This window comes from Sorex araneus, chromosome X (assembly GCF_027595985.1).
Source record: "Sorex araneus isolate mSorAra2 chromosome X, mSorAra2.pri, whole genome shotgun sequence".
Taxonomy (NCBI): domain Eukaryota; kingdom Metazoa; phylum Chordata; class Mammalia; order Eulipotyphla; family Soricidae; genus Sorex; species Sorex araneus.
This window is the reverse complement of record NC_073313.1, coordinates 35191536-35204705: the sequence shown is the minus strand read 5'-3', so window position 1 is coordinate 35204705 and position 13170 is coordinate 35191536. Positions and strand designations below refer to the sequence as shown.

Sequence of the window (13170 nt, the reverse complement as noted above, 5' to 3'; positions counted from 1 at the left end):
CCGCTGCACGGCGTCTCCCACCCGCCCCACCGTGCGCCAAGTCCCGGGGACCAAAGAACCGTCTAAGGGGGGGACAAGCAGCTTCCAGCTGCCGTTTCGGAATAACTGCAAGTTCCTGGCCCCCGCTATAATATAGAATCATCGGTCTGTTCTCACGGGCGGGGGTTTGGGGAGAAATCTTTGGGAAGAGGCGGGGACACGCTTTGCTCCAGGACGTCGGATTCCTCCGACTTCCGGAGGGTGGCGGGGCCGGGGGCGGGACTTGGAGCGGGGGATCTAGCCAGTAACGACCGCCGCCCCGGGCGGAAAGTTCGTTTTCTAGGTTTAAAGGGCTGAAGAAAGCCCCACTGTCGGACACACGTGACCCAAACGATAACGCTTAACGTTTTCAAAAGGAATTTGCTAAGGAGTTGGGATGGGGAGGTGGGAGGGCACCTGGGCACCGTGCTGGAGGTACAGTGACATGCACGGTGGCTGTGCAGGTGGAACATTGGACGGGTTAGAACAATGGATGAGGTGGAACCCCGGATGGGAAGGAGCCGTTGGATGGAACGGAGTTGGATGGGTAAAACGCTGTTATAAGCAGCTTGGAAAATCACAATGCCGGAACTGGCGCGATGGCACCGTGCATAGGGTGGTTGCCTTGCACGCGGCCGACCCGGGTTCGATACCCAGCATCCCATATGGTCCCCCAGCACTGCCAGGAGTGATTCCTGAGTGCAGAGCCAGGAGTAACCCCTGTGCATCGCTGGATGCGACCCAAAAGGCAAAAATAAAAAAAATCATAATCATAATGCCTAAATGAAAGTATTTCATAAAGGCACAAGAAAAACTTCAAACTAAAATAAAATTAAGAACTAAAGTGAATAAAAAGCCAAAATAAAAACGGAAAATCTTGCCGAAGACTGTGGAACATGTCGCCATAAATCTTTTTCCTTTCCAAAGTTTCAATTCATTTCACTATATTCTTGAATTACTTTCAGAATCCACTTCTCCCATCAACATTAAGAATAACGTGTGTGGCGGGAGGCGGGGGATGGGGAGGACCGGAGCGATAGAACAGCGGGTAGGTCGTTTGCCTTGCAAGCCTCCGACCCGGGTTCGATTCCCAGCATCCCATATGGTCCCCTGAGCACAGCCAGGGGTAATTCCTGCCTGAGCGCAGAGCCAGGAGTAACCCCTGTGCATCTCCAGGTGTGACCCAAAAAAAAAGCAAAAAAAAGAAGAAAAAAAAGAAGAACATATGGGGCTGGCGTGATGGCACAGTGGGTAGGGCGGTTGCCTTGCACAGGGCCTACCCGGGTTCGATTCCCAGCATCCCATATGGTCTCTCAGCACTGCCAGGAGTGATTCCTGAGTGCAGATCCAGGAGTAAACCCTGTGCATCTCTGGATGCGACCCAAAAAGCAAAAAAAAAAAAAATCATAATCACAATCATAATGCCTAAATGAAAGTATTTCATAAAGGCACAAGAAAAACTTCAAACTAACATAAAATTAAAAACTAAAGTGAATAAAAAACTAAAATAAAAATGGAAAATCTTGCCAAAGACTGTGGAACATGTCGCCATAAATCTTTTTCCTCTCCAAAGTTTCAATTCATTTCACTATATTCTTGAATTACTTTTAGAATCCACTTCTCCCATCAGCATTAAGAATAACATGGAGCGATAGCACAGCAGGTAGGGCGTTTGCCTTGCCAGCCTCCAGCCCGGGTTTGATTCCCAGCATCCCATATGATCCCCTGAGCACCTCCAGGGGTAATTCCTGCCTGAGCGCAGAGCCAGGAGTGACCCCTGTGCATCGCCAGGTGTGACCCCAAAAAAGAAAAAAATAATAAGAATAACATATGGGGCTGGAGCTGTAATACAGCGGGTAGGGCGTTTGCCTTGTACACGGCCTACAGGGGTTTGGTCCCCAGCATTCCATATGGTCTGCTGAGCCTGGCAGGAGTAATTCCTGAGTGCAGAGCCAGGACTAACCCAAAAAGCAAAGCAAAGAAAAAAGAGTAACATACTAGATGGCATTGAAAGACTCATGAGTTTGATCATTATTCAACTCATGGTTTTTCATTTCTCAACTCCCCACTCTTTCCCTGCCTCATTTTTTACCAGAGATGAATGAAAAATTAAGTAGTGTTGGAGGATCTTGAAGTCTGCTTTTCCTAAGGAAATAAACCTAGAAGGAAAAGAATAGGGCCATTTTAATTTCTCACTAATTTATTATTTTTTATTCATTTGGGGGCCTGCTAAACAGTGCTCAGGGGGGCCACTTCCGGTCATACTTGGCCCAGCAAGCTGGTGCTTTAGCCTAGGACCTGAGAATGCAGTGCTGCCAAGGCACCCCAGGGCCTTCTCAACAATATTCAGGGGCTTCCAGGGCCACAGCGGGTGATGCTCAGGAGACTAGGTGATTCCAGAATTTGAACTAGGTTGAATGCATGTGCCCTAATTCCTGTACTATCTCCCCAACCTGTTTCATTCTCTATTTTAAAATTTTTATTGCCACACCCAATAGTGCTTGGGTGTTTGGTGCTAGGTAGCCACTCCAATTTATGCTCAGAGGTCCATAGAGTCGCAGGGATAAAACCTAGCGCTGCTGCATGCAAAGCATGTACTCCAGCCATTGAGCTATCTCTCTGACCCCCTGTTAATTTTTTATCTTGTAATTTAAATTTCAATATTTTTGTTTGGGGGGTCTATACAGAGGAGTGCTGGTAGCTTACTACTGGATCTGCACTCAGGAATCACTTCTGGCAGGGCTCAGGGAACCATATGGATTGCCAACAATATTATCCAGGTCAGCCATGTGCGAGGCAACCGTCCTACTCACTGTACTATTTCTCCACCCCTTCATTATTTTTTTAATTGTAAAATATATTTTGTATTTGAGCACAGATCATCAACTCTAAGGCTAAGTTCCTAGGAAGTAAGGATTCCTTTTTTTTTTCTTTTTGGGTCACACCCGGCGATGCACAGGGGTTACTCCTGGCTCATGCACTCATGAATTACTCCTGGCAGTGCTCAGGGAACCATATGGGATGCTGGGAATCGAACCCGGGTTGGCCGCCTGCAAGGCAAAAGCCCTACCTGCTGTGCTATCGCTCCAGTCCAAAGGATTCCTTTTTATAATAAGTTACGTACGTAATAGCTCACAGAGTGTTATATAAATAAGAGCTCCCTGGATTTTTATTATTATGAATAATTGAAATATGCTAGTTATATGTTTCCAGAAGTTTCCAAGTCTTAACTAAATTTTAAAATAAATATGAGTAATATAATATTTCTGCCATTTAAAATCTCATGTTTGGGGACTTAAATTGATGTTTGAACTAATAGGCTATTGTTTTGAATTGCTAACCTTAATAATAAGGCATATCAGTGAGTTCTGTTAGAGAAAGAAAATTTAGACCTTTGTAACAGAACATCTTTTTTTTAAGTCAATAAGCCTTTCTCTTTATTTTTATCTTTTTATTTTTTAAAAAAATTATTTATTTTTTAATTAGTGAGTCACAGTGAGGGTACAGTTACAGATTCACACATTTTCGTGCTTGTTTTTCCCTCATGCAATATTTGAGAGCCCATCCCTCCACCAGTGTGTATGTGTATGTATATGGTGTGCCAGGCATCAAACCCAGGACTCATACACATGCAAAACAAGTACTCCCACTGAGCTATATTCCCAGACTTTCAAACTTAAATGTGCTTAAGAATCATCCAAGGGACTTATTAAAATATAGATTCTTATTCAGTACATTTTGAGTAAAGCCAGATGCCCTGTATTTTTAATATGCTTCCAGGCTAGATTGGTATGGATGCACATATAAGCATTCACTGTATCACTCTCATCCTGTTGTTCATCGAGTTGCTCGAGTGGGTGCCAGTAACATCTCCATTAATCCTTGTCATGTGCTAGTATGGCCCAATGGTGTATTGGGGGGCTCTTTCAGGGTCAGGGGAATGAGGACCGTCATTGTTACTGTTTTGGGCATATCAAGTAAGCCACCGGTAGCTTGTCATTTTTGCCATGCGGCGGGATACTCTTGGTAGCTTGCCAGGCTCTCTGAGAGAGACAGAAGCTTTTGGGGGCAGCCTCTAATCTCCTTTACAAGAAAGTATCCATGATTTGGACAAATCCTGTGATATGCCATTTGCTATAAAGTGAGGTTCTTATAAGCATGAATAATTTATCCTTTTTAGATTGTTCATCGATTTGTTCAAGCGGGGACCAGTAATGTCTCCATTATGAGACTTGCTACTAGTTTTGGCATATCGAATATGCCATGGCGAGCTTGCCAGGCTCTGCTGTGCAGGCGAGATACTCTCGGTAGCTTGCCGGGCTCTCCGAGAGGGACGGGAGAATCGAACCCGGGTCGGCCACGTGCAAGGTGAACGCCCTACCGGCTGTGCTATCGCTCCAGTCCATCCTTTTTAGATAATTAAAGCATTTATCAAATTTTCATGTATGTTCCAAACATTAAAAATAAAATAAAGTAAAAATCTTAAGCATGGGGAGTTATGAAAAAAAAAAAAGACCCACCCCTATCTCTGCTTCTCAACACACCAAGTTCTGCAGTATGAGGAGTTATGAAAAAAAAGACCCACCCCTATCTCTGCTTCTCAAAACACCAAGTTCTGCAGGGACACAGTATGTTTGCTGACTTTAAACATCTTCAGGTAGGATAATCCTATAAACATTAAGTATCAAAAATTTGTTACTTAGAGTTTGGAGTCAGGTGGAACAGGATTTCAATCAATGCTTATCTTTTTATTATTATTTATTTGTATAATTTTAAGGTTATATGTTTCAGTTTCCTAATCTATTAGACTGAAAAGTAGCTCTCACATAAGGATTTGTGACTATAGAGACCAGAGCGATAGTACAGCCTTGCACATGGCTGACCTGGGTTTGATACCTGACACCTCATCTGGTCCTCCAAGTCCCACCAGGAGTGATTTCTGAGCTCTGACCCAGGACTAAGCGCTGAGACCCACTGGCTGTGGCCCCAAAACTAACATAAAATTGCAACTATTAAATCAAATACTATTAAATATTGTGGACACTGAATGAAATATTTTGCACATGTATGTATGTCATTATTAAGACATATATAGAAATTAGTTTTAGGTGAGCTGACTTTTGGTTAACAGCTTTCTGTATCTTAAGGTACTAAATAGTTCGAAGGGTTAATTTTATTCCCTCTCAGATTCCATGCCTTAAAATTTATCCATTTTCATTCTGTTATCTAAAGTCAGGGAGATAGAGGTATGAGAAAGAGACGGAAATTCCTCACAATATGGATGAGTGCCCTTGAAGCACTTGACTCAGCTCAGCTCTCAGAAAATGGTCTGCTTTCATCCAATCAAATGACATGAAGCTTGTCAGATCAAAACAAGTGCAGGGACATAACAAAGAAAGGGGAAATGCTGATGCCAAGAAGGTACAATTGGGTTTAAAGAGCAGACAAAGAAAAAAACAAAAATAACAACAACAATGGAAAAAAAAAAACAGAACAAAGCAAAAACCTCCAGGCGAGGTTTAATTGTCAAAGAAAGAATTCTCTATCACTAGATGGAAAATGAAAGTGTTGATTATTTCTTAAAGCAGTGTGCCTGGCAGCCAAAATGTCACTTCTTCCCTCCTCTGTTATATCTTCAAATCGCATAGCTCCCTCCTGTGTTTATAGGGGACTAGTGTTTTCTCATCATTCTGTGTTATATCTCACCATCAGGTGCACCAATTCTACACCTAGCAGAACTTTATTTTATGCATTTCTTCCTTAGTTGTCAAGTTGAAATTAAAATATTTTATACTCCCTGACAGTTGGTACAGTGGCAGGAGAGTGCTGTAGAAGAATTTTTAGAAGGGCTGGAATTCTGTAAAATATATCTATTCATGCCTTTCTCTATGTCTCTTTTCTGGTGTTTTCAATGATAAAGCTACTTGTATCTATTAATACTATTTTTATTAAACTCTTTAGAAATGACTGACACATGGTATGTAGCTTATGTCCTTAGCTATGCTTTATCATATATTTCCCAATTGATTACACATAATTATGGAAAACACTGCAGTGGAAATGGGACAAAGACACACTTCCCCTCGTTGAGGTTTTATAATCCTAGATAAGAGGTATAGCAAGGAAAGAGTTGTTCTGTTGGGGCTGTTTTTGACTTGGCCCCTAAACTATGATGTCTGGGCGTGGTGCTTATCTTAGAACTACATAATGAGCAGGATAGACTGAACTAATGTTTTATAAATTTGAGTGCTTATAACTTTACCTGAGATTTTTTTCCCCTTAATGTAATGGGATATTATTGTAGGAAAATAAGGAGCAGAAGCAGGAAACTGGAGGCTGGATCACTGAGTGAACCGTTCTAGAAGCTGGACAAAGATGAATAAGCCATAAATCATACAGTTGTGAGCAGAACAGAGCAGAAGAGCCAGACCAGGTTGCTTGAGGAGTAATGGAAGGGGGCCACAGAGCAATGCCAATGTGGAACTTAGAATAGATGCATCACTCATTGTACTAAGCAGTATTATGTTAGCAACTATTGTGTGTGTTAGATGAGAAAAACTGCTCCCAAAGGATTGGTATATCCTGTATCTAAACTTATAAAAGCTTTGGGTAATTTTGGCATTAGCCAGGTTGAGTCTGCATATGTAAATAAAACTTGGTTTTCACTCTAATCTCTCAAGTGCCCGCATTTGATTCTTGGTCGGATTTCTTTGTTCTCTGACCAGAAAACGGACCGAACTGACCCCCTTTGTCTGCTTGTACTTGTGAGACCTTTGGAGATGGATTGGATGACAGATGACCAGGCATCACTCCACTGTTGAGGAGAGTCCTCCAGATAAGAAGGTCAGTACCACCTGGGTTCTGTTATTTCAGCCCAGACTTATAGAGGGAATTAGATGGGCATGTCTAAAACCAGGACTTCTGGATAAGGTAGGATGTTTCGGGGTCTAGCCCAGAGTAGGATGCTTTCCTGTAAGATGGGAGAGAGGTCTGATAACCGTTTGGGTAGATTTTAGTTTACATGATCTTAAGGGAAGATCATCTGTCATAGGAATCTATTGCTTAGTTTAGACCCATAGTCAGAAATTTCCTGAGGGGATCAGAAAAGTGGGAAGGAAAGTTTAAATGTGAGACAGAGAAAGAGAGGGGGAAGAAGAGGAGGAGAGAAAGGGAGAGAAAGAGAAAGAGAGAGAGAGAGGGAGAGAGGAGAGAGAGCTGAACTGCCTGCAAGTCAGGATTGAATTTGTGATTCCACAGCTAGACACTATTAATGTCTCCTAAAGGCTACAGAATCTGATTCAGTGCTCTGGTGCCATGACCAGACATAAGGTCTATTGTGGTATGAACTTAGAATTCAGTCATAAGTCACAGCACTAAGTCACATTGGCTAAGTCTTGCCATCAGCCTGAGTTGCAACTGAAGGGCCTCTGAAAAGGGGCCCTTGTCTGTTTTGAGACACTTGGGAGGGATTATAAAGTGGGTGTAACCTCCTTGAAGCCCACTGTCCTGTATGTTTGTTAGAGAACTTTCACAAAGGTTTCAGTGAGGATTATGTCTTTGTTTTGGTTTGGGGGCCACACTCAATAGTGCTCAGGACTCTGTGCTCAGGGATCACTCCTGGTGGTATCAGGGGTCCATATGGAATGTCAGAGATTGAACCTAGATCAGCTGCATGCAAGGCAAGTGCGCTACCCACTGTACTAGAGCTCTGCCCCCTCAATGAAGATTATGGATCAATATGACACCAGACACGCTCTGAACCCAAAGTAAACTTGAGTGGCCAACATTTAATGTTGGGTTGATACTAGAGGGGAAAACTAACATCAGAGTCAGTAGGGCAGTCTGATGAATATTGTCAGGGAGTAGCAGCCCCTAATCAGTTCCCCTACATTGATTTCTGTCTGACTGTCCTCCTGACCATTCCATGCGGATCTAACTGGCTACTGTCATACATTTGCACACTTGAAGGCAGGATGGCCCTGTAGCTTCACTGCCAGGTAATTCTCTGGGGAAGGAGTGGGCCTCATGACTGCCAAGAGGAGCAGTGAGAAGAGGCATAGCTCAATGAACGTCTGGAGTTGTAGCCTCTCACTGCTTTTGCCAGACTTATAATTACTTGGTTCCCAAGAGTCCATGGTGTCGGCAGATGCTGGCGTGGCAAAGGAAAAACAAGTTTCTCTATGTACCTGACTATCTAGCATCTCTATTGTGGTGAAATCTCCTAAGGAAGTTAAGAGCTAAAATAAATTTCTACTATGACACTTTGTCCCTCCCCAACCCAATCATGGTGCCCAGGGAGGAAGAAAACACGGGGAAATTCCAGAACATATTCCTTAAAGCCTGGACAGAATGAACCCTCCAATCATTTTTTTTTTTTTTGCTTTTTGGGTCACACCCGGCAATGCACAGGGGTTACTCCTGGCTCATGCACTCAGGAGTAATTATTCCTGGTGGTGCTCAGGGGACCATATGGGATGCTGGAAATCGAACCCGGGTTGGCCACGTGCAAGGCAAACGTCCCACCTGCTGTGCTATCACTCCAGCCCCGAACCCTCTGATCTTTGACACAATTATGTTCCTCTAGTGATTGAACTAAGGCCAGGAGCTAGCCTGTGAGCTAGCAAGAATACCTAATATCTCATAATGTTCAGCTAGTAATCACGGAGCATCTAGAGAAGTTCTGGGAAGCTGGAATATTGGTGGGATGTGCCTCGTGTTGGAAGACCCTGTTGTTTTCTATAGTAGAGAGTTACCCACATGTTTGGGACCTTTGCCCAATCATGGCAGCTATGATGGCTATTCACCTTGTTGTATACTCTCCTTCTACACAGTTGGGTGTGTCTCTTCTGTGATTTACCTCCATGGACCTCAAGGACAAGTTGTTATTGTGCTTGCAAATTGCACCAGTAATCCAACCCCTGTTGACCTTTAAGTAGGAAGATCGAAAGACAGGTAGGAAAATTTAATCTGAATCTGGTTGACCCAAAGGTTCAAGATATCTCTCACCTTGTCTGAGGAACAGCTGGTTATGGATATAGAAAAATTCCCTGGGGAAGCCCTGATATGTAGCATCCTGCAGTTTGGAGATGATTTGTTCCTGGCAGCAGAATCCCAAAAGGACTGCAAAAGGGGAACAAGGGCACTCCAGCTCTTGGCTAATGCTGAGACTCTGGAAGCAAGCCTGGTGTGAATGGAAAATAAAAAAGGTACTGAGTTCAGCCCCAGAACTAGGAATCCCAGAAATAGAAATTCAGCCTCTCTTTGTGCACGAAAAAGGCCACCAGGCTTTAGGAGCCTTGACCCAGACAGTTGGGTCCTTGGCAGAGGCTGAGGGCCTATTTCTCCCTTTAGCCTGTGGATGGCCACCACACATCAGATCTCTGGCTGCTGCCATTCTGCTGATAAGAAAGGTAGAAAAACAACACATCATAAGGTTCCCCATTAATTAGTGACTGATGAGTAACAAAGGGCATACATGGCTATCTAAGACCCAGATGGCTCAGTACCAAGGGATGTTGTGTGAAAACACATGCCTGACTTTTTTTTTCTTTTTTGGGTCACACCTGGCCATGCACAGGGGTTACTCCTGGCTCTGCACTCAGGATTACTCCTGGCAGTGCTCAGGGGACCATATGGGATGCTGGGATTTGAACCTGGGTCAGCCGGGTGCAAGGCAAATCCCCTACCCACTGTGCTATCGCTTCAGCACCCCCATGCCTGACTTTTGAAGCTGTGCAAGCCCTTAGCCCCAGTCTCTTTTTTCCCAAAGAGTAAGAGCCCCTAACCTGTAACTGTCAGGAAGTGGTGAATGAAATATATTGTACAAATTCACCAAAATGTTTAACAAGAATCCTCAATGACCCTGAAGTCACAGGCATAAAATTTCCAATCAGAGGTTGCATCTGGGTAAGGACTGGGAGAAAGAAGTACTCTAGCCCACCTGAAAAGGACTGTACCCCTATGATTCTTGTCAACCCCCTGGGTCTTTTAATGCAAGACAAATGTCCTATGTTCACCACACATGTGTTAAGAAGGCAGAGGAGCTCCAATGGAAAGTATCAGCTGACTCTGGAGACCTGCTTTGCCCCTAGCTGAAATGAAAGCTCTGCTCTAGCCACATTCTGAGAGCTGGTCAGTCAACTCATGGCAGGAGCTTTAGAAGCACATGCTGAAATTTTGCTAGCTGCGGACTTATTCTCAACACAGGTGCACTGCAAAATTGACTTTGGTATGGATCTTCATACATGTGGTTAGGGGTACAATTAATGTATGATGTTGAACTCAAAATTACCAAATACTATATGTTTCCTTTGGACATTACATGTGGCCCAGTGAGGACATGGGGAATTTTAGGTTGTGAAATCATGGGGTAACAAGAATGTCATTAATTGGACCATATCTCTCGGTGAAATAATTTTTTCCTCTCTCCTTTATGCTCCTTGTATCTTGCTTGTTTCATGCAATGTCTTGTTTGCATGAACACAGGAAAACAGACTAGGTTTTGCCTTTGTAATGATGCTAGTGTTATAGTGGATCCTGATAAAAAAAATAACCCAGAAATTAATTATATTAACTTAAGCTTCAGTTGCCCCAAGATTGCCCTTAATTTCTAACACCCAAAAAGGTGGATCCCACTGAGGACCTTGGGTGGATCTAGGACAGGTATCTTACTGCCCAGGCTGCAACGTAGGAAGATCTAAGGACCCACAAAATATGTAATTGGTCAAGAGCGCGGTAATGGAACAGGTTCGACCCAAAGAAAAATAAGAAACTTACAAGGATTTTAGTATTGGGAAAAACTAAAACAGACTGACCTGAGACCTGTATTTCAGGGAGTATGATGTTCCCCAGAAATGTTTCCAGGAAATGTCACCCTGCTCTGAAACTATTCAAGCTCAATTTAAAGTTACAGACAAAAGGACTCTGTATTTTTTTTACTGTGCTTATGCAATATGACTGAAACATAACTCATTGGTGTAATATAAAGGAGGAGACAAAACAGAAATCTGTGTTTCAGTAATTGTATGTGTTTTCTATACCTATATTAGCACGGTCTACTTTCTGCATAATAATAATAATAGTTAATTATAAAAGAGGTAAGGTTCTGGGAGACCTCCAGAACCCTTCTCTATGGCCGCTGAGCCTGCATTACTGTGCAGTGGATTGCAAGAAGCTGCCAGATTCTGGATGTGCAGGTAGAAAGGCTCCAGCCAAGCACTGCAATGAAACAAAGCAGTGAATGAGGGAGTGTTGGAATTTGGCAAATCCTTATCAGCAAGTAAAGACCTGGTTAGTAGTTAAAGCTTGGTTTATATTAGATCCTTTACTCTAAAACGGGGTGAAATTGAGAACGCACCCTGTATAGTTGGACACAGATGAAGAAGTAATGTGACTGCTGGCTGTAGTCTAATCATTTCTGTGAGCAGTCTGGACCAATACATCACCCCACCCGAAGCTGTCCATCAGATTTACTGCTCTGGAATCTATGAGACCAATGCAGTTGCCAATTTGTCTTTTTGTTCATGCACTGCCCTGATCCCTGATCTTTTGACCTTGGCCAGGCATGATGATAGTGCTCTTATATACAAGCAGGTATGCAGAGCCCCTAAATTTATACCATTCTTAGCTACTCTGAGGATCACTGGGGCTGGTCTGGGGGCTGCTACAATGGGAACAGGCAGAGTATCACTGACTCTGCTGGCTACTCCAGTAGATGAAGATCTAATAGATGTTCTGAATTCTGTGGATGATATTGGCAAAAATTGACTCCTTGGCCACAATCTCAGTCCAAAACCACGGGCCCTGAACCTGCTGATTGCGCAGCAGTGAGGATACTGTGTGCTTTTAAATGAGGAATGCTGCTCTTAAACCAAAGTCACGCTGGTGAGGGACATTTTGAATCAGCTGAAAGAAATACTTAGAGCTATAGCTAGGAAGCTCTAGCCTAGTAAGGCCTGGATGTGGAACCAGATCCTGTCATGGTCCCCATTGCTAACCTCAGGGGATTAGTATAGGTCTAGTGCTCCTCATAGTAGGGCCATGCTTAATTAATGGTGCAGAGAAATTCATTGTTGCTTGACTGCAACAGACTAAGCTGCAGTTCCTTATTCATTAGTCCCACCTACTTCAGGACAGGTTAAGTCTGACTTGCTAATGATATGTATGCAATGCATCAAGAGGAGGGGATACGGTGCGAAATAAGGAGCAGCAGTGGGAAACTAAAGTAGCGGGACCTCTGAGTGATCCATTCTAGGTGCTGGGGGAAGATGAATAGGCCATAAATCATAAAGTTATGACCAGAACAGAGCAGAAGAGCCAAACAGAGCCAAACCAAGCAGGTTGCTTGAGCAGGAATGACATGGGGCCATGGAAGTAATGTCAATGTGAAACTTCAAACAGGATGGATTTGTGAGGGAGCCGCATGCCTGCCCCCGCGCCCCCAGCCCCCGCTGCTTGTGGGCTGCCAGCTGAGGGGAGCCATGTAGCCGTGGTCCAGATGCCTGCCTCCTGCGCCCTGATCCACTGCGCGGGGCTGCTCCAGGGGATGTCGTTGCCCGCCAAGGTGTGGGAGGGCTTGGCAGAGCTGGTGCTGGAGCTGTAGGAAGGGATCACTTCTGACAGTGCTCTGGGGATCACATGGAATGCTGCAGATCACACCCGGGTCAGCCATATGCAAGTGAGCTCCATACTATTCTCCATAGAAGCTGAACCAGAAGATTTTCCCCCAACAGTAGATGAGTTTCTTTCTTACAACAACCCACCAAAGCCAGGAGTTTCCAGACTTTATGATATGTGCTATTCTTACTGGTGTGAGGTAAGATTGTTGCTTTTATTTGCAAGGGAAATTAAGATGTAAACAATGACATACCATTACATATCCAGACTGGGGAGATTTGGAACTTGGGGTGGGGGCAGGGATGACCCAGTGATTAGGTTTGAGCACCATAAAATAACTGATCTGTCAAGCCATCAAAAGATGGGGACGAAACTTAAACACACATTTACTATGTGAAAAAGTCACTTTGATGAGTGTGTAGTGTCACCAATAGGTCATCCTGTACCTACGGGGCAAGTAGATGAGCATCCTGATGGTGCAATCAAACTTCCTGATACCCGAAGATTGCTACTGTGCTCTGGCTGGACCCTAATATC

General features: G+C 43.8%; 1 pseudogene; it reads left to right on the top strand.

Moving 5' to 3' along the window:
* The first annotated feature begins 12439 nt into the window (after positions 1-12439).
* LOC101543320 (26S proteasome regulatory subunit 4-like) overlaps positions 12440-13170 on the top strand; it is a 29760-nt pseudogene continuing 29029 nt past the window's right edge.